The 26,978-nt window shown below is 43.3% G+C and overlaps 1 protein-coding gene and 1 long non-coding RNA gene across 2 annotated transcripts in view; one reads left to right on the forward strand and one right to left on the reverse strand.

The window, feature by feature from the left end:
* LOC117878452 lies at positions 1-26,792 on the reverse strand. Its single transcript, XR_004645982.1, has 3 exons — positions 26,624-26,792; positions 9,708-9,770; positions 1-419 (listed from the first exon to the last, which is right to left on the reverse strand). It is a non-coding gene; the product is annotated as an uncharacterized LOC117878452 (long non-coding RNA).
* The window catches only part of SCFD2 (sec1 family domain containing 2), a 297,110-nt gene that overhangs the window by 163,561 nt on the left and 106,571 nt on the right, over positions 1-26,978 (forward strand). The gene's annotated exons all lie outside the window — the stretch shown is intronic.

Below are 26,978 nucleotides of genomic sequence, written 5' to 3' on the forward strand. Positions count from 1 at the left end.
AATTGATTTAATCTAAGTCCACTGGTTATGTCTGAATGCAGAGGAACAGTGAGAGTACAAGGCTTTATTGTGTTCTACACATTTTACATTGTTGTTTTCATAGTCCTGTCAGGTTTAAATTTTTTCCTTTTGGATTTGCATGCTAGAAAGTCAGCTATTTTTAAGAGTAGGAGAACACCCTGAAAATGTTGGTTTTGGAAAGGGTGTTTTGTCAAAACCTGGCAAAAGAATTTGGTGAATGTGCCAGGTTTAGAAGATGACAGACAGTAATGTTTTACATTCTACTTGCCATTAGTTGTTCCCTTTAGTTAAGTACCAGGTCTGAAAATGGACCGCAGAAAGAGCTTGCAAGAAGGTGGTGGTTCTTCTGATGGTGGTCAGTTTTCCACACAGCAGTCATTATCATTTATCATTGCAATCTGTTTAAAGACAGTCCAAACAGATAGGTAGGCTTTAATAAACAGAACTCTTGGCAGCTACAGAAAATACATAGCTCCCTAGTCTTACCAAAAATAAACAGGATACACTTCCACCCACCAGAATATCTAAAGTTAATCATTGTTTTTATCTGTTTTGGCTCCTATAAGTACCGTACATTTCTTACAAGGACCATGTAAACCTGACTAGCTCTTATTCTGTGGATAATGCAGATATTTACTGATCTGTACTTTTCTTGTGTGGTTTCTTCACTGCCAGGCTGTTGGTTCTTACAGGTATTGGAAATGCTTGTTCCCTTCAGGGTGCAACTATGTGTGTGTTTAGTTGTATAACATACATTGGTAATGCAGAAAGCTGGGCCATATGGCATTAAAAGTGACATGCTCCTACCTTGTTCTGCTCCCCAATTTAAACTAGTAAACACAAACCTTGGAAATAGAGACTGCAGCTTTAACTATATGGTAGAAATATATAACCGTTAAACCATCTCTAACTTGAGGCCTGCCCCGAAGTTTATTGATCTCAGTGAGTTTCTTTCCATTGACTTCAATGGACTTTGGGTCAGGCCCATAGTGGATACCAGTGATGCTACATAAGTAATAGATAGTGTTGATGATCTTTCAAATAAATTGCATCTATCTGAATTTTATAGGAAGCAAGGACCATGGAAGCTATGTGTCTTAGTACTCTTGGCTTCACCAGTAGATAGACCTCTTTGTCTGAGAACAGTGAGCAGATTCCCAGCTGGTGTAAATCAGTGTAGTTCTATTGACTTCGAAGCAGCTATCTTGATTTACACCATTTAAGAATCTGGCCCGTTATCTCTGTCTACTTTTCTAGGTACTTATGTAGAGCTGGGCAAAAGTTTTCAGTCAAGTAGTAAATTTGCTGAAAAATGCAATTCTGGGGTGAACGAACAGTACTTTTCATTTCAAAACAATGTTTTGATTAGAAATTTAGCTAGATTTGTTTAATTTTGTCTTAAAGGTAAAAAAAACACCCCAAAACATAATGGAAAACTGAAAAATCATTGTGGGTTGAATGATTTTTTTTTTTCAGTTTTTCGTTTTGGAGATTTTAAATGTCCAATCTGCAATACATCTCCCTTTAAAAGAGAGGTTTCAGACATGCTATCTACATTAGTGTCATTGGGGCATGACTTTGTAGCACCTGCTGTTGTCTCCAGTGCTCATTGTCCAACCTGGCCTGGACTACTTCCCATTCTTTCTTTCTGGTCTGTGCCAAGTGCCTCTCATGTCCTTTATATTCTCCTTCTCTACTGTCACAGGAAGGGGACCGCTTCATTTTACTGCTAAATTCAAAAGTAAGATAGAGGGGTTTGGAAACAAGGCAAAAGAGAGAAAAAAGAAAAATCAGGAATGAAGAGGTGGAAGGAGCACGTCTCCTGTAGGTCCTTTTTTAGCTGGTCCCTTTCCAGGAGTGCCTCCTGCAACTCCCCCTGGCATCCGTCTGCTACAGAAATTGGGCCTTTCACAGATGTGCCCTCCAGTACTGCATAGGTTCCTATCTCTGCCACAGCTTCAGAGTCTGCTCTTTCTACTGCCTTTGTGCTCAGTCTTTTATCAGAACAGTTTTTTTCTATTCACACCTCTGAACTTTTTGTCCAAACCCCCATCTGCCAGTGAAGGGCAGAAATCTGGTTCTCCAGACCCTTCCGTCTCTTAGGTCAACTGTTCTTTAAGATGGTTCCTATCTGCCTCAATTGGGTTCCAAGACTCACCATCTGATCTCAATTTTTGGAGCCCCTAACTGTCCCTTTGCTACAGTTCTTTTCCACAAAGTTCAAGCTCTTAATGGGACTGAGACTTTTAATGTATCCTGGCTTCCCACATGAGAAACATTCCATCTCAAGGGACTTGCCCTCTCTCCTCTTCAAGGAGCAGATCCTCCTTATGTGCTCCATCTTTCTGCATCTAAAGCATACCCGGGCTTTTCTCCCTGGTCTGTGCTGGACCACGCCATGCCAGTGCTGCTTTTGTTGGCCCTCCAACAACTTCAGGAGGATTCCCTGTGTCTGCTTTTCTTGTGCCACCAGCACATTGAGAATGTCTTCCACTCCTTTCCCTTTTGCTAGCAGGGGTTCATCAGACCCACCCTGTCCCTACATACACCAGCTTGGGAAGGTGGAGATTTCCCAGCCAAAGGAAGCATCTGTACCTCTCTGCTCCATAATCCCTCCTAGATCGGAGTGATCCCATTTCTAGTACCCACTTGTCATAGGGGTGTCCCTTGGCGCAGCTGGCATGCCCTATCAGTTTCGAGGTTGATCTACTCGGCTTCCCAGACACCAATGTATGCTGGAGATTGTCAAATCATAACAAACATAATCCCTTCTGGGGTACGAAGGGTCCACACTAAAAAGTCCCAACCAATAAAAGGTCCCTCTGTCGTTGGGATTTTCTTTAGTCCATCATCTGGACCCTGTTCCCAGCCCCTTTCTGGGCTGTGTGTCCTGTGTCCTTACCAGCTCTGAAATAGAACCCTGGTTACCCTGGAGTAGTACGTACCCCTTTGCCTTGCAGAGTTTGGCTCACGGTCTTCCAAAGGAGCCTGCCTGTTTCCTGTGGTTCCAACTCCAGACTGATCTCACTCGGTCATTTTGTAAGGCCCAGGTGTCCATTAATCTATCACCCCACCTTCCTTAGTCCTGCCCCTTGACGATTAGACACACATGCCTCCCTACTCTCCATAGCTATATTTATTGCCAGTGAAGATGGACTAGCTGAGTTTGTAAGATTTTTCCATCTCTGATTTCTGTGCTTCTGGGTCTGACAGCAACCCCTTTCACGTATGTTAGGAAATCAGGACCATGTTTTCCAGGCCAAAGTTCTCTGCATCAATAGTAAGGTGCAGTACAAAACTTGCAGGTGCTAATGTGGTTTCAAGCTGCTGTGGCACCCTCCTTCTCCTGGGCTGATGGGATAGCAGGGGCCTCCCGGCATAATTTAGACAAGCCTGGGGCCTTGTTATAGTAAGTTACAATAGCCTGTGAGCTACTATGCTGCCCGCAATCTCCGCAGCACTATGTGATGTGGCCCTGCCCCGTCCAGCCCTGCTGCCAGCATGCCCCATAAACCAGGAATGGTGAGGGGTCCTCAGAGGGCAGCCAAACATCCCCATTTTACAGATAGGGACACAATGACTGAGAGGTTGTGATGAATTGCAGAGCCAGGAATAGCAACCAAATCTTCTGATTCCCAATCCAGTTTTCCAACCATTGGATTGTGCTTTGCCCTCTTTCACAGACTCCTTACTTAGTCCTACTCTTCTCCTCTCCTATCTCAGGCACACACAGCCACAGCATAGTTTAATCTAATCCTTTAATCATTTTATGAATATGAGTTTAAAATGTTCTTTTCAGCCTTGGGCAACTGGACACTGTCCAGGTGGGAAAACCTCCTATGTTATATTTCCTTGTTCATCTAGACATGTCAGGCCAGGCCCAGAACACCCTGTGAAAATTATTAGACTACAAGACCCTAACTCAGATTATAGCTTCAACAAATTTTAAGCAGATTTTTACCACCCAAGTTCACTGGGAGCACATCTGGATCTGATAGGTTTCCCTGTGTATGACAGTATTCCTTTCCAATTTAGTGCAGTTTGGCCATCTCTCTGACTCAAAATCCCAGCTGCAGTCTGTGGCTTCTTGAAAGTGCTATTCTTTTCCACCCATAAAGTAAAGGAATGACCTGAAATTCTGTCTCTTCCAATACTTGCTAGGGAACAGGGCTGGCTCCAGGTTTTTTGCTGCCCCAAGCAAAAAAAAAAAAAAAAATAATAGAACCGAAGTGCCACCCCTTGAAAAGTGCCGGCCCTGTTAGGGAGAGAACACCAGTAAATGCTAATGAGCTACATAAAAGAGTATGAGAGCGGTATGTAAAATAAATAGTGTTTTTACTTCTTGATTTATATATTGATCAGTGCATTAGTTTAATTGTATTAATGTATGTAACAAAGTGTCCTCTCAAAGGGTAGTACACCTTCATGTTTCAGGGAATAAGGCAAACTCAAACTGTCTGAAGTTAGGAAGAAACTTCCCTTATAGACAGGTTATTTCATAATCATCCATCCAGGTGTTTCTTGCACCTTCCTTTAATGCATCTGATACTGAATAAGGAGACCAGTCACTGGACTATGCTGGGATTTTCAGAGGCGCTTATAGGAGTGTCCAGTGCTTAACTCCCTCAGGCTCCTCTGAAAATTTCAGTTTACGTGTCTAATTCAGTAGGGCAGTTCCTGTGTTCTGAGTTCCACATGCGTATCTGTAGCTTTATCTAGCTCCTGAACCTAACAAAACGAAGGCTACCAAAATGTCTGGTACTGTTATCTGGCAAGCTCAGATGTGCAGGTATGCACTAGTTGTGTCCCAGTCAAAAAGAATCGGATGCTGTTATTGATAGGGAGTATTTTTCACACTGTTTGCTCAAAGTAAAATTTAGATACATTTGTCTCTTTTACACTCTCAATTTTGTGCGTCCTGTCATGCTGTCCTTATGCTTGAAACAGCCACTCCATTAATATATGCAAACTCCATCACTCTCTTGCTTCATATAACCCATCCCCGCATTCCACAGTGCAGTCCTGTTAAAATGACTCTTTTTATTATTACGTCATTCTGTATTACTTTGTACTGTTCCAGCTTGTGCTCCTAAGGCTGATAGCTCTTTGCGGGAGGGGATATATGGTTTGTTTGGTACAGCCCTCTTACATAAATGGTGCTATACTTTATAAATAGAATAATAATAGTACTCCTTCTGCATGCACGAAGAAAAGCTTGACATTATTTCGCAGATATTTGCCAGTAACTAAATATAATTTTGACTCCATATTGTGACCTGTGAACCACATCTGTGGCATTAATAAAAAATAAGATAAATAACTCTGTGTCTTTGGCATCTAAATGTTGGGGCCATCATTATCTGAGATCCCTCCCCTTCCCCCAAAACAAATCCACAAGAAAACTAGTTTAAATAAGACTTTTTTGAAATCACTGTGGTACGTGTCTTCCAGAGATGACAGAGGACTGTAAGCTTGTTTCTTGCTTGCATTGACCAGACACAGCAGCAGTTTTTTCACCACAAAAAGGGTGTATTGGATTCTGGAATCCACCCAGTTTTAGAGGGAATTACACTTCTGCCAGTTGTGGTTGTACATCTGAGAGCCAGAAAAATCTACAGCTGAGAGCAAATGTGGTGCAATAATACTAAAATGTTCCTCTCAGTTAAAGGAAAGCTAAATAATGCTTGTTCCCATTCTTCTAAAAAAGAAATGAATTAGCAAGAAGTTGGTTTGCAAATATAGGGGAAAAGTCATTGTGGGTTTTCTTTGGATTCAAATCTGACACCCTGAAATTGTGTAAATGCAAGAAGGAAAGTTTAATGACTTGCTTGCTGAACTGGGACTAAGATTAGTGTGTGGCATTTCAGCATGGTGGCCTTTTTCTGCACTTTGAAGGAAGAAAGAAAGAATTTTAATTGGGAGAGGGGAGCAAATTTGATGCAAGTAGGGAGTGCGCGTTGTAAGGAATAAGTGGTAAAGGATCAGGCTGCATCCAAAGGTGGCAGATGGTGCTTTTTTTCATCATATGGTAATATGGCAATGGAAATGTTTTGGAGTTAGGGAAATGAGGAGGCTAGACACATTTCCCAAATGCATGATGATTTATTTGTGAAACACACAGAAATGCAGGGAACAAAAGTATTGAACAGCCCCTGGAGACTTACATGATTTACATGCGGTTTATACTGCGCCCCTAGTGAATCACTTGGGATCTTCAACTATATAATCTTAGTTTGTCTGACAACAGCATCCTGTGTCCATTAGCCCTATGGTCAGTGCTTTCCTCACTCTGTCACCTATTCTGATAAGGTTTGTTTGCCTGATGTACATTAGCTTTTTCCAGGACCCTTTGACATGCTTTCTCCCTTGGTGGCAATAAAGTTGAGCTTAGCTCGCAGAAGCATGTCCAGTAAAAAGCTCCTTTTAAAGTCTCATCAATGCCTATGCACCCATAAGAGAAGACTTCCGTCTGAGTCAACCTTCCATCAAATAGATACTCATTCTAGACAAGCCATAACTCTGTCATTGCAGCAACAGGCCCCAATCTCCAGATGACACAGGTATTTGGACATTCCATTTTACCTCTGGACAGTGTTCCTTCTTGAGGAGGAACAGTGCTGTTTGTACATATGAGACGAGAGAATCTCCTCGTGCACATTTTTTAATAAATCAAGGCTGTGAAAGATTCTGCATAAGTTATTTTCTGTAACTTAGTATTTTTAAAAGGACTTAAGCCATAAGAAAGACTCTGGTCTGCTGGCAATGATGATAATACATAGCTGGAAATGGATTTTGAAGAACTGTACAGCAAGAAAGTAATCCAATCTTTAATTAAGAATTGTATATGTTTGAATTGAGTGACTACTAGGAAACTTTGTTTTTCTACTGGTTAATAGCAGTGATTTGAACGCTGAGTCTCAAACTCACTCAACCATTAGGCATTTGAATACACAGAGCCTAATTTGCACAATGATGCATAGATGGTATGTGCAGCATACAGACCCTGTTGCTTGTTAAAATATTTTTGTGGATCTCTCAGACCTGATAAAGACAAAGCAACCTTGCAGTATTGTCATGAAAATTTAGCAGCTTACTCACAGACTCTAGTTGTCTTTACCTACCATCACGATGATTATGATGATAAAACTAATGATATTTCACAAATAGATTAAAAATCACTTGTTTCAGCTGAGTGGGCAAGTAGAATTTTGCAATGTTGCAATAAGAAATGCAGTGTATGAACCTTCCAGAGTTGGAAATGTAAACAAAATCCTTTATGGAAGCATATGGACATTTAAAATCTTACTGAAAGTCTGCGAGGGAAAAAGGATGTTCAACATGTTTCACTCCACGATATTATAAAAATTAACCCTTGAAATATTAAGTTTGCAACTATTCACGGAAGGGAGAATGTTTGTTTATATATTGATGGGAATGTTGAGAATGGAGTTCTAATGATAAAATGCTTTTCAAGTGTCCCCAGAATAATTGATATTCTTTGAGAATGGGGTCAAAGGATGTCCTTTCAAACTGTTTTTTCCGGTGTGTATGATGCTCCTCTCCAAAGTGTGGTATTCTTCTTTTACGCAGATGTTCCATTATAGATTTGTTTTAGAATAGTCTTTGTGATGTTCTTCATGACACCCCAAAGGTATACATAAGTGGGATTCCCTGGGACATGCAAGGACACATCCCAGTGAATGGAAAGATACTGAGGGGCACAGCTTGTTAGGAAGAATCTTCAATGGAGAAGTGACCATAAATTCTTTGAACAGGACATTCCTGTAATGCAAAATCATAGGTCTGCTTCCAAGACGTGACATGTTAGAAAAAGGGCTCTGGAGGTAGTAGTAGTGTTTGATGGTGAACATACCTTTGTAATTATGGAGAGGGTTTTCCCCCCTATAAATTGGACAGCAATACATCTTCTCTAGAATTGATAGTGTGGTCAGCTCTTTTTGAGTTCCTGATTAAGATCTAGGCGTAGCCTTGGCTTAGAATTGACATCAGTATGGCTATGGGGCTTCAAACCAAAAAAAAAAATCTGTCTGTGTGTTGTTCATACTTAAAAAATGAAAGGAGGGGGGAAGGAAATGGTGAAATGTATGTATTAAATTGTTGTTTAAAGCCACGTTAAGACAGCAGCCAAGAATTCCCATCATAAGGAAATCCTAGTGTCATATATTGGCTTAGATGAATGCTGAAAAGTAAATCCATGTATCTGAATCTGAAATATTGAGTTTCAGTGACCTTCTCCACATTACTGGTAAAACAGCTAAAAAGAATGTTTTAACACAGTTGTTCATAGTAGTCTTCCAGTGCAAATTCCTTGATGAGTACTGACAAAGATTCTTTCTTTCTGAGAACCCTGTAATGATCATGTTACCAAACCATTCCATAGACTACCAAGCAGGGGACAATATCACACTATTTAGCTAGGGACAAAAACCCTGTCCAGATTTGTCATAGAAGCCATGACTGCAAATGTTTTCAAATATAGTTTTCAATAACACATCAAATGTAGTATGGATAGGCCCCCGTTTTATGTAGTGATATATAAACCCCAACAGCTTTTGTGGCTTGACTCAGGTAAGTGCCTCCAAAAATTTAGTTCACTTATCTAAATAAATCTGAGCCTTTATAAGGTCCTGTCTCGCTTCTCTGCTTCCCATATATCTCACATCCTCCTACCTAGCCAACCAGACAGTTTTACAGAGCATATCTCTCCTTTGTAATACAATTAGTCCTCTGGCTTCTTTCTTCATCTTTCTTTCTCAAAGCGTGGACTACAGTTTTATGTTGCTCCTGACCCAATCCAAGGTCTCTTTTACCTCTCTTTCCATGCACATAAAATTTCTGATATTTGGTATCCATCATGGAATCTTAGCCGTTCTGACAATGTGTTTGTCAGGATGCTGTATAAAAATCTCATGAACTTTTAAGCTTTCTTGCCTCAGAGGCTTCATTTAACATGTCCTTCTAAACTGTGAATTGCATTTTTGTGTCAGCACAGCTGGTGTCCATGTGTGGCTCTGAATTCACATGTTAAACTCCTTAGGAAACATTAGAAAATGTTCTGCATGTGCTGATTAGCTCATCAGTAAAGCTCAATATCTTTTTTACTCCAATGTACATAGTCCATCATAGCAGAGACTAATGATAGCACAGCTTTCTTTTTTCTTAAATCAAGACAGTTTTGAGTTATGCAAGTTCAAAACGAGATTTAAAATCAATGAACTATTTTTATCCTCTTAACATTTAAAACAACAAAAATGTACAGTTAGTTTTTTTCAGAATACCTGAAAACCGTGGGTGAAGTCCTGACCTGATTTGAAGTCATTGGCAAAACTTCTATTGAATTCAACAGGACCAAGATTTCACCTGGGTATGTTCATTCCTAGGCTGTGTTGTACACCAATCATTAGCCCCAAGTGAACTGTTACAATCACATTATAAACCCCTGAAAAGCAGGGTTTATGATGACAATGCTGGCAGACACTTACCTACAGCAGCAGTATAATTGTAGGTCATGTAGACTGAAACACTCTTAGGAGTTACACAAATTGAGTTATTAAATGCATACATGATTATGAGCAATGAACCTTGGAAGCTATAAACCTTGAGCAATGCAAATGTAAATCACTGGACATTTTCTAACAATGTAGCAATTATTTTTTCCAAATTACCTTCAGTTAAATTCTTTGTTATGAACTCCTATATGGTGAAATTGTCCACATGGCTTCTGCTGTCTATAGTATTAAAAGAAGAGAAAAATCTTTGTAATGTCTTTAAAGAAGTGCCAGATGAGGAGCTTGTTATTTTTAAAAGTACTTCTTAACATTATCCTGTGATAGAATAGTTGGTCAGTCTTGGTGGTTCCATACTCCTGCTCTCTTAAGGTTTTATCCAAGAAAGGTGAATTTCCTTAGCTGTTGGACCGTCATGGGTACATCTACACTGCAATGTAAAACTAGGGTTAGTGGGACTTGAGTCAGCTGGCCTGTGTTAGAGAACCCAGTGCTTGAACATCTACGTTGATTCTGAATCCTAGGTTAAGAATTGTCTAACCTGGGCTCAAATCTGGGGCTCTGGCATCCACACTGCAGCACACAGACCCGAGTCAAACCAACCATATCTCAGGTTCCCTAGCACCCTCCTGAAATGTGATTGCTTTAGCCCTTTGCCCAGGGTGCACTGTGGGAAAACTTTACGGCTCACCCTGCATGTTACAGGAGGTTTGAACAGCCAGCCAATACAGCCTGCCGAACAACAAAGACTAAATTGGCCATCAGCACATTTAGGCTCAAAATTAGGCGAAGGTTTCTAACCATCAGAGGAGTGAAGTTCTGAAACAGCATTCCAAGGGAAGCAGCGGGGACAAGAAACCTTAATGGCTTCAAGACTGAGCTTGATAAGTTTATGGAGGGGATGATATGACGGGCTGCCTACAATGGCCTGTGGCCCATCAGCAACTGCTAGTAACAAAAATACCCAATGGAGACGGGTCACTAGATGGGGAGGGATCTGAGTTACTACTGAGATTTCTTTCCCAGGTACCTGCCTGGTGGGTCTTGTCCGCATGCTCAGATTCTAACTTATCATCAGATTTGGGGTTGGGAAGGAATTTCCCCCCGGTCAGATCTGAAGAGACCCTCGGAGGGGTTCGCCTTCCTCTGCAGCATAGGGCATGGGTCACTTGCAGGTTTAAGGTATAAATGGTTGATTCTCTGTAACTTGAAATCTTTAAACCATGATTTCAGGACTTCAATAACTCAGCCAGAGGTTAGGGAGTGGGTGGGTGAGATTCTGTGGCCTGCAATGTGCAGGAGGTCAGACTAGATGATCATGATGGTCCCTTCTGACCTTAAAGTCTATTAGTCTTTGAGTATGGATTCATGTAAGGAACTGATTGAAGAATGGATTGCTGTCCCTGACTGTATAGATCAGGGGAGGGCAAACTACGGCCTGCAGGATGGATCCGTCCCGTCAGGGCTTTCAGTCCGGCCTGCGGGATTGCCAGCTCCTGGCGCAACAGGGCTAAAGTGGCCCCTGGGGAGGAGGGGCAGAGGGCTCCACGGCCAATGGGAGCTTCGGGGGTGGTACCCGCTGGCGAGGACAGCGCGTGGCGGAGCCGTCTGCCCCACCCCACCCCCAGGAGCCACTGCCAGACATGTTGGCAACTTCTGGGAGTGGTGTGGGGCCAGGGCAGGCAGGGAGCCTGCCTTAGCCCCGCTGCGTGCTGCTGCCACCCCAGAGCCGCTTAAGGTAAGCAGCGCCAGGCCAGAGCCTGCACCCCGAACCCCTTCTGCACCTGAACCCCCTGCCCTGAGCCCCCTCCTGCACTCCAACCCCCTGCCACACCCCGCACTCCTCCTGCACTCCAACCCCCTGACACACCTCGCACTCCTCCTGCACTCCAACCCCCTGCCTGAGCCCACTCCTGCACACCCCACACGCCTTCCTGCACCCCAATTCCCTGCCCCAGCCCTACATTCATGGGCCTGCATACAATTTCACCACCCAGATCTGTCCCTTGGGCCAAAACATTTATCCATCCCGGTATAGAGGAATAGTGTTTGTTTACTAATTCCTAACTGTTCCTGATCATCTGTTGAGCTTTATTATTTCAAATGCTGATTGCATGATGAGATGCAATGATAGCAATAAACTTTTTCAATGACATAAAAAACTTTATTTGTAAATGTGTTAAAACAGTATAGCAGTAACCCATTGCCAAGCAGATCAGCTGTCGTTACAGCACCCAAATACCAGTTACAAAAGAACATTTCCAAAACAAACGAAGTGCATGAAAAGGTGCAAACACAACAGAAACACCTACCACTGCATCTCTCCTTTCTGCCCCCCCTCCCTTTCTCCTTTCCCTTCTCCCCATTTTCTGTGCACTTGGTGCTGGGGGAGGGGAGTCAAGACAGAGGACTACATAGGGTTTAGTGCCCTGCCCAGGCGCTCAAAGCAACACTGCTGGGGGAACTGAGTCAGGAGCACAGGGGATCCCTTAAATCACTGAGACACTGGGACGTAGGCTCTCCCTACCTCCCCCATCACTTTAGTACCAATCTCACTACCATAGCCCTTGAAACCAATAAGTTGTCTGCAAATTAAGGGCCAGATTCGCATGTACTGGTGCTACCAAGCAACTATAAACATAGTTGAAGTGGCCAGTGCACTCTGGCTACTTTATGGTGCGTTGATGTACCACTGAATTTGCCCTTAACAGTTAATTTTAAACAAATGATTTAAGATTATTAATACCTATCTTGTTTAGTGTTTGTGTGTGAACTTAATAATTTTAAAGAATAAGGGAATTCCCAGGCTAAAACTATGGTAAAATGCACTTGAGGTTGAGTGTTCATATCAGTAATTTAAGAAGAAGAAATATTACAGGAATAGTGTAATTATCTCAAAATCAAGCATTATAAACTCAAGAAATTCAGAATTAAGTTTATGCTTTAAAGAAGTCCAGACATATTAAGGTAAGATGCACTGCTGAGGCACTTAGACAACCTTAACTCTGCCTGGTAGTGACACAGTGAGAGATGAGGGAGGAGGGGACAAAAAATCTTTACAAAAGAATTTAAACTAATCTGGGATCACAAACATTAAATACTTTAACTCTTAACTATGTAGTTATCAATGACATCATGCAGGGCAGAATTAAGATTGTTAGAGTGCCTTAACTGTGCATTTTGTGCCTTAAGATGTTTGGATTTCTTTGAAGGGTAACCTTAACTCTTATTCCTACTGTAAATCTGCTTTCTTTCCCCAGGTTTATAACATGTCTGTTACCTTTGTCTTTGACAAAAAATAAAAATAAAAATAGCACAACAGTTCTCAAGCAGGGACAGCGATTTTTAATACACAGTTGGGGTTGGAGAGGGAAGTCTCTCTTTTAAAATGTAGAGAAATATTAGAACTGAGTAACTTAATTTCCAAAAGTTTCAAGCTTTCCAAAAGTTTCAATAAACGTCTACTGTTTATTTAGGTGCCTAAATAAGGACTTAGAAGCCAACTATCTTGGCCATTAAATTTACTGCAGATGGACAGAATAGATAAACATCCCAACATTTTTCTTTCAGGTACTCTTACAGTACAGATTTTTTTTTTTAAATATTTGAATATAATATCTGGAAGATCCTCATGAACAGCGTGGGATGTGATGAGTGCAGTAAAAGGCAGATAGTGCATATTTTTCCATGAAGAAGTAAAATGTTTTCAGTGTATAGCTATAGGTTTATTTTAAAATAAGAGATTATGTGGGTTCATATTTTCCAGAAAGTCTCTCCTATAAGAACTCTACAAAAACTCTTCAGAACAATCAAATAAAAGACTTTCATTTGAAAATACTATTTTATTAGGTGTCTTTGACATCCCCTGTGTAAACTGATCTGGCATCAACCATATCCATGAAACGTGTGATCTGATTGCAACAGTTCTTGACACAGACACAAGCAAACATTCCCAGCACTTCTTACCCTAATTTATTTTGCTTCACAGTTAGATCATCCCCTCCACCAGGGAATTTAGCTCCCAGCTTGTACAAACATGCCAATATAAAACAATAGTAGCTGCGTAATCATTGTTTAGAATGTATAGTATTCAAGATTGTAAATACCTCCATTTCCAAAGTCTAAAATATACTATAAATCAAAGACAACTGTTGGTTACTTTGTGTCACAATGCAGCCAGAGGGAAGTGTGAATTATGTAAGTCTAAAAAAAAAAGGTAAAATAAGTCCACAGAGTAAAGAGGCCGTTTTTTTAATGGTTTTTTAAGAGGGGAAATGAAAAATTCCCCCCATTAGCAAATGACTATTTTACACAATAACTTTAATGAAAATTCCCTTGCAATGATAAAATAAAAAACAAACCGAAGTTGGAGAGAAAACTACCGTTCATCTACTTCAAATAATTTAAACTACTTGTAGTATATGATAAACTAGGCACCTGCTCCTGTTCCCATTTTTTCCTTTTACTTTTTTGGAAGCAGGATTGGTCCCTAGGGTGCTATTAGCTAAGCATCCGAGTAATCATCACATTTCATAGCTGCAGAAGACCAGGCCTTGTGATATAAATGACAAAAACAAGAGCTGTTGATATCATTTTATTGCCTTTCTTCCATCCAGGTTTTCCACTCGCTCCCTGATATCTGTGTGACCAGGTGCCATCCCAATCTGCTCTCAAACATAGTCCACACACCAGGGAGAGCCAAACTTTTCCTCCCTGGGGTTTGACTTTTTAAACTCAGCAATAAGAGATTCTGTTTGCAACTCAAAGATTGGGTGAATGTCCTTTTTGGCTCCTGTTGGAGTCCCTGAATCCCTTTGTTGGTTTCTCAGTCCTTCATGGCCATAGCTATTGCCCAGACATTGCAGTCCCTTTGGCATCTCATTGTGCATGTAGCCTTCTGTGTGTCACACAACTTCTGCTGGCATAGACAGCTGGTACTAATGTACCATGTCTGCCCTCTTAGTCAGACTGTCTAGAAACGGGTCTAGGATAACTAAATAGCTCCATTCTCTCACTGTCTGAGATTCAGACTTGAGCCAGAGAGTCGTCCATTCAGTCAGCCTATGGGCAGAAATGTTCAATCATAGGCCTAAGGGGGAATGGACACTTCTATAACTGCTGCCAGTACTTTTCTCTTGAGATTCCCAACTAGTCCAAAATGGCAGCTTTGATGGCCTTGTGATTGGTGGCAGTGTCCCTACCCACAGCCCAATGTGCTGCTTGGGACTCTACTGTTAATGAAAAGATGATAAATAAATGGCCCAAGGCTTTTCTTCCCACTAAGTGGCCTTGGCTGTCCACTGAAAGGTGACAAGGAAAGACTCAGGGTCATCATCTAGTCCCTGCTTAGGGTATGTCTACACCACAAACGAAGAGTAGTGTGTGGTGTAAGCATACTCTTAGACACTCTCTTACTACTAGTCTAGATGGTATCCCCGGACTAACAAGCTTGGGAACATCTGCTCCAGTAGCTGTGTCTGCTGTTCTTGTCGAGCTGTGGTTCCTTCTTTCAAGATCTGCTGCTGATGTTGGGCCTGCCTCGGATCTCCGCCACTTGCCCTTCTGATACCTCCTTTGCAGAATGGTCTTAAAAAATTCCACCATGTGTGAACTGGTGCCATTCCGAAACTGCTCTCAAACACAGTCCACATAATATGTAGAGTCCAAACTCACCCCTTTCCTAGATTTGGTTTTACTGATACCTACATTAACAACAAGCTAACATAAAGCTTAGCTCAGATCTTCTCAGGACTGGATGTTCTTAGAATTCCTCCCTCAGGATTTCTCAGTCCATACATTATATCCTCTCTCTCTCATGAGAACTTCTCCTGCCTCCCTTATATATGGGTAGGGTATTGAGGCACCTGCAACACTGAATCAGTGGAATATATTTAATATTCCCCAACAGGATCAACACCAGTGATTAGGACTGGGTGTTTCTAATAGAGCGTAACAGGCTGGCAACGTTATCTCCAATTAATAATTTCAGTCATTATTTTAGGCCCTTTAATATGTTCCATATTGCTACACAGTATCTGCTGGACCGATAGCTTCTCATTTTAGTCACTTGTGTTGCTTAGAGCAGTGGCTCTCAACTTTTCCAGACTACTGTACCCCTTTCAGGAGTCTGATCTGTCATGCATACCCCCCAAATTTCACCTCCCTTAAAATATTTGCTTCCAAAATCAGACATAAAAATATTATTGAAAAGTTGCTTACTTTCTCATTTCTGCCATATAATTATAAAATAAATCAATTGGAATATAAATATTGTACTTACATTTCAGTATATAGAGCAGTATAAACAAGTCATTGTATGAAATTTTAGTTTGTACTGACTTCACTAATGCGTTTTATGTAGCCTGTTGTAAAACTAAGCAAATACCTAGGTCAGTGGTTCTCAACCAGGGGTATGCAGAGGTCTTCCAGGGGGTACATCAACTCATCTAAATATTTGGTTAATAAGAATGAGGATAAGTGTTTTTTTGTTGTTGTTGAAATGTCTAACTTCAAAACTTAGGTTCATTACAGCAGCACCAGAAATGTCCAGTAAACTGAAAATCTGTGGGATTCATGGTGATTTGGGAATATTGCCATTAGGATTGGTTTGTTTCTGGCAAGCCCTGAAAACAGAAGGTTTCCATTGCTCCGCTTGTCTTTTTTACATGTACAAAGTAGCCAGCAATGTATGTCTATCTCTGTGAGCATTTATACTGTTATATCTGATTGCCTGATAGGAATTTTATAAAGTAAACAAGCAATAAAACATGTTTCAAGTATTGGGATTTCAGCGAGTAAGATTTATATTCCTTATGGTGACTTAGTTTTGATTTGAGAAGATATCTAGGTTGAAAAGATGGGTTTTGCATTTCATCCTGACTGGGGGAGGATCTCTGGTGATTATCACCCTTAGGGTATGTCTGCACTACCCGCTGGATCGGCGGGTAGCGATTGATCTATCGGGGAATCAATTTATCGCGTGTAGTGTAGACGTGATAAATCGATCCCCAATCGCTGTCCCGTCGACTGCTGAACTCCAGCTTGGCGAAAGGCGGAAGCAAAGTCGACGGGGGAGTGGCGGCCATTGATCCTGCGTCGCGACGATGCGAAGTAAGTGATTCTAAGTCGATCTAAGATACGTTGACTTCAGCTACGCTGTTCTCGTAGCTGAAGTTATGTATCTTAGATTGATCCTCCCTCCCCCAGTATAGACCAGCCTAAGAGTCCTACAGCCATTGTGAAGCTACTGAGAATGCCCTGTAGCCTGCAATGTGAGCTTCACCCAAGGAACAGCCAGTTCTTTAGCTCCTGGTGAGTGCAGTTCCACCATTTTCATGGTAATGCCTGAGCTCATAGGGAGAAGCAAGTCTTGGAGATAGCCCAGGCCCAACGCATGAAACACAGATAAAGAGCAGAATGCTGGATCAGGCAGACTGCTGCATTCTGAACCAGCTGGAGCATTTTCAGGGACTCTGCTTTCATTCCCACTGCCTGATGGGGGAGTTTGTTTCAAACCAGCTTTAGAGTAGTTTTAAATTGCTTTGAGAACATTTCAAACATTAACTTGTCATCTAAAAGCTTCCGATTGTTAAGCTCTTTATAATGTTTGGAACAAAACCTTTTTTTAAATGACTAATTTCAACTCAATAAGAAGTTGTATTACTAATCGTTACAGCAGTTAGAATCTAAATGATTGTTATTGAAGACTAATTGAAATCTGCCAGGTTAGGACCCAGCAGCAGTATGGCTTCACTCTGGGGACCTTCAAACTTGCACTTTCCTGTACAATGTCAGGACTAGAGCTATGCCAATTATGACGTTTTGGTTTTCTGGCAATTCTGAAAAAAAAAAAAAAAATTCATTTCAGGTCAAACCAGAAATATTTGTTTCATATTTTTATTTTAGATTTTCAGTGAATTGAAGAGTCAAAAAAATAGTTCGGGGTCAAACATAACATTTCTCTTTATTGTTTTAATAAAATTAAAGATAATTTTGAACCAAAGTTTGAACCAAAAAAATCAAAATGTTTTGTTTACAAAATGTTGAAATGAGACACTTTGTTTTTTTCTGAAATTGTTTTAGGTTTTTCTTCTTACCAGTACTATTTGATGAAATAGCTCGCATGAGCTCGCAAGACATTTCAGTGTCACGATATCTGCATTTCTCACAGAAAACAGTTTCAGCCAGAAAGTATTGTCCAGCACTAGTCAGGAGATTTTAACTAGCTTTGGTAGGAAAGTGGCTCCGACTACATTATTCTTAGGGGAAAACACACCATTCCATCCTTTCCTGCCTAAATTATGGAGCATTGCAACTTGGCTGGATGTTAGGTACTACTCCCATTCAGATCCGTTACTGGAAAGAGAAGATGAGAGATTAAATTAAATCAAATCAGAGAAATAGGATATTTGGAAAGCTTAACTATCCCTATTGGACTGATTGGGACATTAAAGCAGAGAGAGGCCATCTTTTAATGTCTGAGGCGCCTCAACAAAAAGTGAAATAAATCTAACCCCTCCTGTGGGATCTGATCTTGCCTCTGAGCATCCTCATTTGCCATTGAAATCCATAGGAGTTGGAAATGCTCATTGCAGTGCACCCAGTGATTAAATATTATCATTTAAAGTTAGTCTTTTCTGCTTCACTTTCTTTGTGAAGCACGTTAGTCCATCATTATCTTTTTCTGCAATCCACTCAGACTCCCAACATCCTTTGGAATGATCAGCAGACACCACTTTTCATATTTGTATCAAAAGAGTTAAGTGTGAGGAGGGTTTCCAACAGTCACCAAAATTGCTTTGAAATGAAAGACTCAACAGCATCTCTAGTGGCATTAGCATTCATGTTTTCTAATGCATTGTCCTTTAACCTCTCTTTATTTTGTATTCTGGGATCCTGGCATTCAATTGTTTAAACAGAATTGTCCCAGTTCTGTAATGTGTTCCATCTGCTGACTTGGCACCATTATCCAAAAGGTGTCACTTGGTTCCTATCTAATTGTTCACAGTGCCAAGACCGGAGGCCTTGCAAAAGAACAGGCTATCCATTTCATCTGCTGGCAATGTTTATTTTATTTTAGCAAAACAAGATTGTGCTGATTTATGTAAAAGGAGAGAGATTACAGTTTTGAAGTAATAAGAAGTCTATTGAAAGAGATTTCTTCTTTTACTGAAGGAGCAAGATATTATACTACAAAAATGTTTTATGTTCATTTTCATCAAAATGAGAAACATCAATTGTGCATGTGTTCTGAGTTGTGCCATACAGTGCGTGAGCATGAATTTAGCTATGATATTTGAGTCCGTTTGCATTCTTTTAAGCTTTATAACACAGCTGTCTTCCTCAAAACAAATCATTGTAGATTTACCCTCACAAGTTTGCACTGAACTTACGTGTGTGTGCGCGCATGCTGTGTGTTTCTGAAACTGCACCAAATGTTTGGTTAAAATCACATTCTTATCACTACATTCAAGCAATGATGCATTGTTTTGAAAAAAAAATCCTACTTTTTACTCCAACATATTTTACTCCATGCAGAGTACTAAAATATGATTTGAAAGAAGTACAAAGTATTATTTACCCTTTGTTTTAAATATTTTTAAAGTTAAATGCTATACTGTACTTGGGTATGTTGAAACAAAACATTCATGGCACAATTTTTTAAATAATTGAAACAAGTTGAATATTTAGCACCACATGCTTAGCCTGACTTTAAAATTTGCTACAGGAAAACTGCAGTTTATTTTGCAAAAAATATGCAAACTCTGCTTGTGCAGTAATTGTAAAAATCAATACATTTTTAAAAGTATCTAGATCTTATATAGCAGTTTTCATCAGTAGATCTCAAAGCACTTTACAAAGGAGGTATCATTATCCCCATTTTGCAGATAGGAAAACTGAGGCAGGGATGGTGAAGTGATTTGCCCAAAGTCACCCAGCAGGCCATAGCAGAGCCAGGAATAGAACCTAGTTAATGGATTTGGACTTCCCAGAAGCCACACTGCTTCCCCAAAAATAAAAATACTGAAGAGTCCAGAAACATTTGTTTTTCTGTCAGCTGATATAGTTTGTTAAAGGAAGTGCTGCTCTATTTGAATGAATGGGAAATACTGCAAACTCCCACCATTGTTTTGCAGTAATTCTAACTTATTATAAAGAGTAAGCAGGCCTTTCACTTTTGTAGAGGTGGCAATTAAGATTTATTGGTCAAGAGATAAATATTAACTCGTGAAGCACAGGGGAAGTATATTATCCTTAGGAACACAAGCATAAAATATCCATGAATGCACATGAAGTTAGTACAGTAATGCACATGTTTTGTTACATACATAGCCCTGTTGAGGGAAGTTTGACGTCCTGGTACATCATGGGCCCCCATCCCTCCTATTTCACTTTATTTACACAGATGTTACACATGTTTTGGGGGCCTTGGTACAGGTGTCCCCCCTTCCTTTGAGAGTCCTGTACTTACATTTTGAGGGTCACAATCTGCTCTCAATTACCCTTATGCAATCTCACTGAAATCAGTGGAAGTTAGAGTTGCCAACATTCTAAGTGCACAAAACCAAACTCCCTTGCCCAGCCCCTTTTCCAAGGTCCCCTGTCCTGCCCCTTCTCACTCCATCCCCCTCCCTCTGTTGCTCACTCTCCCCCACCCTCACTCACTTGCTCATTTTCACTGGGCTGGGGCAGGGGATTGGAGTGCGGGAGGGGGTGAGGGCATTGGCTGGTGGTGTGGGCTCTGTAGTAGGGCCAGGGATGAGAGGGTTGGGTATGGAAGGGGGGTCCGGGCTGAGGCCGGGAGTTGGAGTATGGGAGGGGGTACGGGCTCTGGGCTGGGGCCAGAAATGAGGGCTTCAGGGTGCGGGAGGGGAAATCTGGGCTGGGTAAGGGGGTTGGGGTGTGGGGGGAGTGAGGGAGGTGGGGGGGTGGGGTGAGGGCTCCGGTTGGGGGTTCAAGCTATGGGGTGGGGCCAGGAATGAGGAGTTTGGGGTGCAGGAGGGAGCTCCAGGCTGGGGCCGACGGGTTCAAAGTGTGGGAGGGAGTTCCGAGCTGGGGCAGGGGGTTGGAGTGCAGGAGGGGATTCAGGGTGTGGGCTCTGGTAGGGAGTTTGGGTGTAGGAGAGGGCTGAGGCAGGGTCTCAGGAGGGTGTGCAGGCTCTGGGAGGGAGTTTGGGTGTGGAAGGGGGTTCAGGCTGGGGCAAGGGTGCAGGAGGGGGTGTGGGGGTGGAGTGAGGGAGAGGGTGTGGGCTCCGGGTGGCACTCACCTCGGGCGGCTCCCTGCAAGCAGTGACATGTCCCTCAGCTCCTTGGCCATGGTTCCCAGCCAATGAGAGCTGTGGAGCTGGTGCTCGGGGTGGGGGCAGCACATGGAGCCTCCCTGGCCATCCCTCTGTCAAGGAGTTGAGGCACGTGTCACCACCTCTGGGGAGCTGCATGGAGCCAGGTAGGGAGCCTGCCAGTCCCACCCCAACCGGACTTTTAACAGCTCGGTCAGTAGTGCTGACTACTGGCAACCCCAGTTGAAGTGTAACTAAGAGCAGAATTTGACCATGATTTTTTTCAGAGAAATATTGGAATATCTCCTCATTGTGGCAATATTGTAAGTGTGGCAGACTTTTTAAAAATGTAATGTCCTAACATAGGAAGCAGTAAAAGAACACTAGACACATTGGTCTAAATCCTGAGGTTATGTAAAGACTAGTGTAAGTTACACACTAATAAGTGTAAGTGGGCATAACGCCACGGGAACAAAAGGGTGAACTTGAACTGGGGTTGGAGCAGGGAAAGCTAGCATTAGGAGGAGATCAGAAGCTGTAAGATGAAATAGCCTCCTTCTATTTAATCTTATTCTATGTTGGATGGTTTTCAAGCCCACCCTTCCATTCCCTTCGGCATTTAAGTTATATCAATTTACTGTTTAAGTTACATCACCCCCGGATTTGACCCAGTATGTCTAGTGCACTTTTACCTGTGCCCCAGTAAAGTTCTGTCTCAGTCACAAACTAAACAGAACTAAAATGAAACTGACAGAATCCTTGAGGGAGGCAGCAGCAATAGTAATACTTAAGGGCCTTTGCTGGTGCAGAGAGGTAGAATTTACACCTCCCTGCTCCAGCACTAGGAAACCTGGCCCTAACTTTGCAGGTGTTATGAAGGATTATTTCTTACAGCTACCCAAGGCCACTTGAACATTTTTTAGAAAACGTTTTGTTTCAGGCATATCTGTTGAAAGCCTTTATAGTGTAATTCAAATAAGTACTTCTGGAAAAATGAGACTAATATATACCTTTGGGTTGACTTAACATTTTAACATGTGGGCACAGTACCTAGAAATCAGTCCTACTCAAAACTGAGAGGTCTGGTTCGAAATAATTGGTGGCAGCCTCTTATTAGACATGTTAGAGTGGACCATGTATAGAAGGGAGATTGCATGCTATTTCCTGGCATTGAAGATTGGGTTCAGATGGACAATGGCCCATGCTTGTCTTGTGTGACTAGAATACTTCATCTTAACTCAAACAGTGGGGTGACACTCCTATTCGGTTGGCAGGACAATACAAATTATAGGGAGGCTTCTGAGACTGAACTTTTAACCTTTGAACTGCACATCCCATTCAAGTAATAATTAGCAGGGGTGTGAAACCAACTGCAGAGATCTGGGCAGTGATGCTATGGCTCAGCCACCAAAGATCTACTTCATTAATCTAAATTAAATCAATGACTGGGAGAAGGTACCAAGTTCCTCTCTCCTTCCCCTCTATCCGCCCAAGTTATTCTGAGCCATTTCTTAGCAAAAGACTGAAATAATTGTTCATATTTGCAATGTAAACACAAATAATTACAGCTACACAACAGAATATAATCACATTTCTGTTGAGTATCCAAGAATGTTGAACTAGATTTAGTAGAAGTTGAAACATTCTACTCTTATCAGCCTACTTTATTTTATAGGATAGTATTTCTGTAGTAGTAACAGCACTGAGCAGACCACAGTATATACGTTGCAGTAAATTATGTTCCAAATGCCATCAGTCCAAAGATTAATTTGATTGTACATATATAGTCTACAAGTTCTGTATGAACATATGCTATCTGTACATGCTCATGTATTAATGAGTAGGGTCAGGCTGGCATTGGTTTTGTTATATTTATATTTCCAGGATATTCTTTGAGAAGTTTATATATGATCTTAAGCATAGATAATACAGAGATCTATTTTCAGGAAATGCCTGTCTAGCTATAAGGAAAATATTGTGAATGCAAATTGTTGGCCATAGACAGGATTAAGTCTTTACTGATGCATGAACGATTTGATTGCTACCCAAGAAGGTGTCAATGACTCAGGCTGGTATCGCCTTATGAGAGCTCTGTGTGGCTGTAGAAGTCAGAGACAGAAACCTCTGAAGCATTTGTAATTTGCAGTTAGAAGTAACATTGAAAGGGATGTTTAAGAAAAAAGTGAGTGGGCCAGATTCTTGACTGCAGCTGAGTGGATCTTAAGCCCCATCCTACCCACAGACACCCCTGACATGACTTCTTCCCCATTCACCAGAGGAAGGGGATAGCCAGTGCCGGATGTGGTGGAGCTGCCTCAGCTGTTTTTGCTGGCAGATCGTTCCCCTGAAAATGGGGAGCCAAAAATCCAGCCCAATAGATTGAAAAAAGTCTACATCCTTCCCTGTGTTACCGATAAGAGCGAACTCTACTAAAACTGGACACATTTGAAAATCTAATTTACCTTTCACGCATTTCACTGCGCTTAGACATTTCTTATTTAATATTAAGGTAGCTCCCAGAGGCCCTGATTGGGACCAGGGGCCCAATGTGCTCTACAAACTGAAACCTAGATCCTGCAAGTCACTGAACCTTATGGAGCCCCATTGACTTCGCTGGGACTCCATGTAGGCATGAGGGTCTGCTGAAATGGAACTTTCTGCAGGATTAGGGCTATCACGGTAGATGCAGTTCTGTAAATCCCCACAGCTCTTGAACCTGGGCCTGCAGAACTGGCAGGCAGTAAACCTCCATGGTGCCATCCAGCAGCTGCAGGAGACAGCTCACGCAACACTACCCGCAATCCATTGCAGACACAGACCACGGGAAGTCCTGCCTCAAGGGGGCTGACATGCAGTAGCCTCATGACTCCTGATTGGCTCGTGCCCTATATAAACCCAATGTGCGTTCCAGGAAGTGTCCAGGCAACAGTGTGGATCTTCTGTAGCTACCAGGACCATAGGCGCCGACTCTGTGGGTGGTCGAGCCCTGCGGAAAGGAATAAGCTGGCACCTGTGACCAGGACCAACTCTGCTCTTGAACTCCTGGCTTTGACCTTATCTGCTGAACCAGACCCTGAAACCCAACTCGGATTCTGATCCTTGGAATCCACCCTGACCTGGAACTTGACTACAAACTCTTCCCTATTCTCAGCCTCAGGGTTGACCCTGCTCTGACCTTTGATCCTAACTGCCTATGTCAGGATCCTGACAGGTTCCTGCCCCAAAGTTTTTACAGTCTAGGGCCCCAGTCCACAGTTGGATCTGTATAGGAGTTTGTCCATGCAAATCCAATAGCAGGATTGGAGTGCAAGAAGCAAAACTAGACTTGTTTTTTAATATTCCGTTTCACTCTTTGACTACCCATATTGCTGTAGTGTTTGAGGTACGAATGTTCCAGGTCAGGGGTGGCCAACCTGTGGCTCCAGAGCCACACGTGGGTCTTCAGAAGTTAACATGTGGCTCCTTGTATAGGCACCAACTCTGGGGATGGAACTACAGGCACCAACTTTCCAATGTGCCGGGGGGTGCTCACTGCTCAACCCCTGGCTCTGCCATAGGCCTTGCTCCCACTCCACCGCTTCCCGCCCCTCCACTGAGCCTGCCGTGCCCTCACTCCTCCCCCACCAGAGCATCCTGCACACCACAAAACAGCTGATTGGGAGGTGCAGAGAGGGACAGGGAGGTGCTGATTGGTGGGGCTGCTGGTGGGTGGGAGACACTGGGAGCAGGTGGGGGGAGCTGCTGTGGGGCATCTGATATATTACTGTGGGTCTTTGGCAATGTACACTGGTAAATTCTGGCTCCTTCTCAGGCTCAGGTTGGCCACCCCTGTTCCAAGTGAACACTTACATACAAACACCTGTTTGTAGTAATTTTATGTGATATGCTAAGATTAGATTTTGTAATATACATTTATTATTCAGTTTACAAGACCTACATTTTGGCCTAAGCTGCTACTTGGCTGTATCTGTGTAATATTACATGAATATAAATGGTCAGATTTTATGGGGATGATTCATCATTATTTTAAAATAGACCCTCCTGGGTCCTGAAGTTAGTCTAGATTATTTTAGCAAAAGAATGTCTTAGACATGTTTTTGACTAACTGCTGCAAAACTTAGTGAGAGAATACAGTGGGTAGGTGACATCTCCCTGCGGCTAGCTTCTTGTTTTTATTTGGGACCATTGTCCACTTTCATGTTTGGATATTGAACAGGTTACAGTAGTGCTAGGTGTAGGTCCTAAATTTATGATTTTGTAGCCATTGGATGGGGACTCAGGAGACCTGGGTTCAATTCCTGGCTCTGCCAATTGGCCTGCTATGGGACATTGAGCAAGTGATTTCCCCATGCCATGACTCAGTTTTCCCATCTGTAAAATGGGGATAATGACACTGACTCTTCTTTTTAGGGTACTTTTGAGATCTATGGATGAAGTGTGCTATATAGGAGTGTAGTGGGTTAGCGGTGGTCCCTCCCCCTCTGGATCAGTGGGAGGCCACTCCGCCTCACTATGTTGCAGGGCGTTGCTCATGGTTGGGGAATCAGCTGAGTCACTCTCGGCTTGTAGCTCTGGTGGGCAGGCCAGGTACAGTAGGGGTAGGCAAACTAAGGCCCACGGTCTGGATCCGACCTGTCAGGGCTTTGGATCCGGCCCACGGGATTGCCCCGCGTGGCGCTGTGGGCCCCGCATGGCTCTCAGAAGCGGCCAGCTCCACGTCCCTGCGGCCCCTGGGTGGGGGGGGCAGAGGGCTCTGTGCATTGCCCTTGCCTCCAGTCACCGCCTCCCACAGCTCCCATTGGCTGAGAACAGGGAACCGCAGCCAATGGGACTTCGGGGGAGGTACCTGGAGGTGTGGCAAGGGCAACGCACGCGGAGCCTTCTGCCCCGCCGTCCTGCAGGGGCTGCAGCGCTTCCTGGAACAGTGCGGGGCCGGGGACAGGGCAGGCGTGCAGGGAGCCTGCCCTGGCCCCGGTGCACACTGCTGCCACCCTGGAGCCACTTTAGGTAAGTGCACTGGAGCCCAAACCCCTCCTTCACCCCTGCCCTCAGCCCCCTCCTGCACTCCGCACCCCTCCTGCACCCCAACCCTTCCCTGAGCCCCCTCATACACCCTGCACCCCTCCTCTGCCCCAATCCCTTGCCCTGAGCCCCTTCCTGCACACAGCACCCCCTCCTACAGCCCTCCTGCACCCCAACCCCCTGCCCTGCATACAATTTCCCCACCCAGATGTGGCCCTCAGCCCAAAAAGTTTGCCCATCCCTGGAGTAGAGTGATCAGCAATCAGGGTCTCTAGCCCACATACAGGGCAGTGAAGGGTCAGTGGCTTGGATCTGTACTCGGAGGCAAGCGGCAAATAAACAGTTTGTAAGCCGAGTCCTTAGGGCTGGGCGGTACAGAGTCTGGGTCTCGGCCTGCACTCAGGGCCAAGCAGCAAACAAATAGTTCAGAGCCCAGACCCTTAGTCAGAGTGGGCCAACAAGTCCTCCAGGCTTAGGCCAGTGTAGAACACAGTCTAAGGGGCTCAGGGAAGAGTAGAGCCTAGTGTCCTCACTTGGCAGACTGTAGGCGGATGCAGGCCCTCTGGCCTACAGAGGGGGAGTACTTCCACCAGGGAGGATGAGGGCCCGCCCAACTCCAGCGCATCCCAGCCCAGGGCCCTAGCAGTGGCAGAGGGTCTGCCACTGGGTCAGCAGGGATCCTCCCACAACACACTGACCTGGTCACAGGCCATCTCTCAACAAGACAGTGTCTAATTCCCCTAGGCTACTTCCTCTCTCTCCCCTCAGGGTGTACCTGGGTCTGTACAGGAGCCTCTGCATCATCCAGATAGAAGGCCAGTGGCAGTCCCAGTAACTCCTCCTTGGCTTGGTCAATGTGTGGCTCCGGCAGTGTTGGCCAGTCCTCAGCGCTGCAGGGATCCATGGCAGTCTCCCAGTTCACGAGGAAGCATCTGGCTCCTTCAGCAGCTGCAGCCCAACTGAGCACACCCGCCTTTTGTACTTCCTGTTCCGCCCACTGACTTCCGGTGGGCGGGGTGAGCATGACCTGGCTCCACCCACCAGGGCTCTGCGAGGGGCCCCTCCCCCTCTGGGTCAGTGGCAGGCCACTCCTCACTACAAGAAGCTAGAGATTATTTTAGCATTCACGT

This window comes from Trachemys scripta, chromosome 5, assembly GCF_013100865.1.
Source record: "Trachemys scripta elegans isolate TJP31775 chromosome 5, CAS_Tse_1.0, whole genome shotgun sequence".
In the NCBI taxonomy this organism is placed as follows: Eukaryota; Metazoa; Chordata; order Testudines; family Emydidae; genus Trachemys; species Trachemys scripta.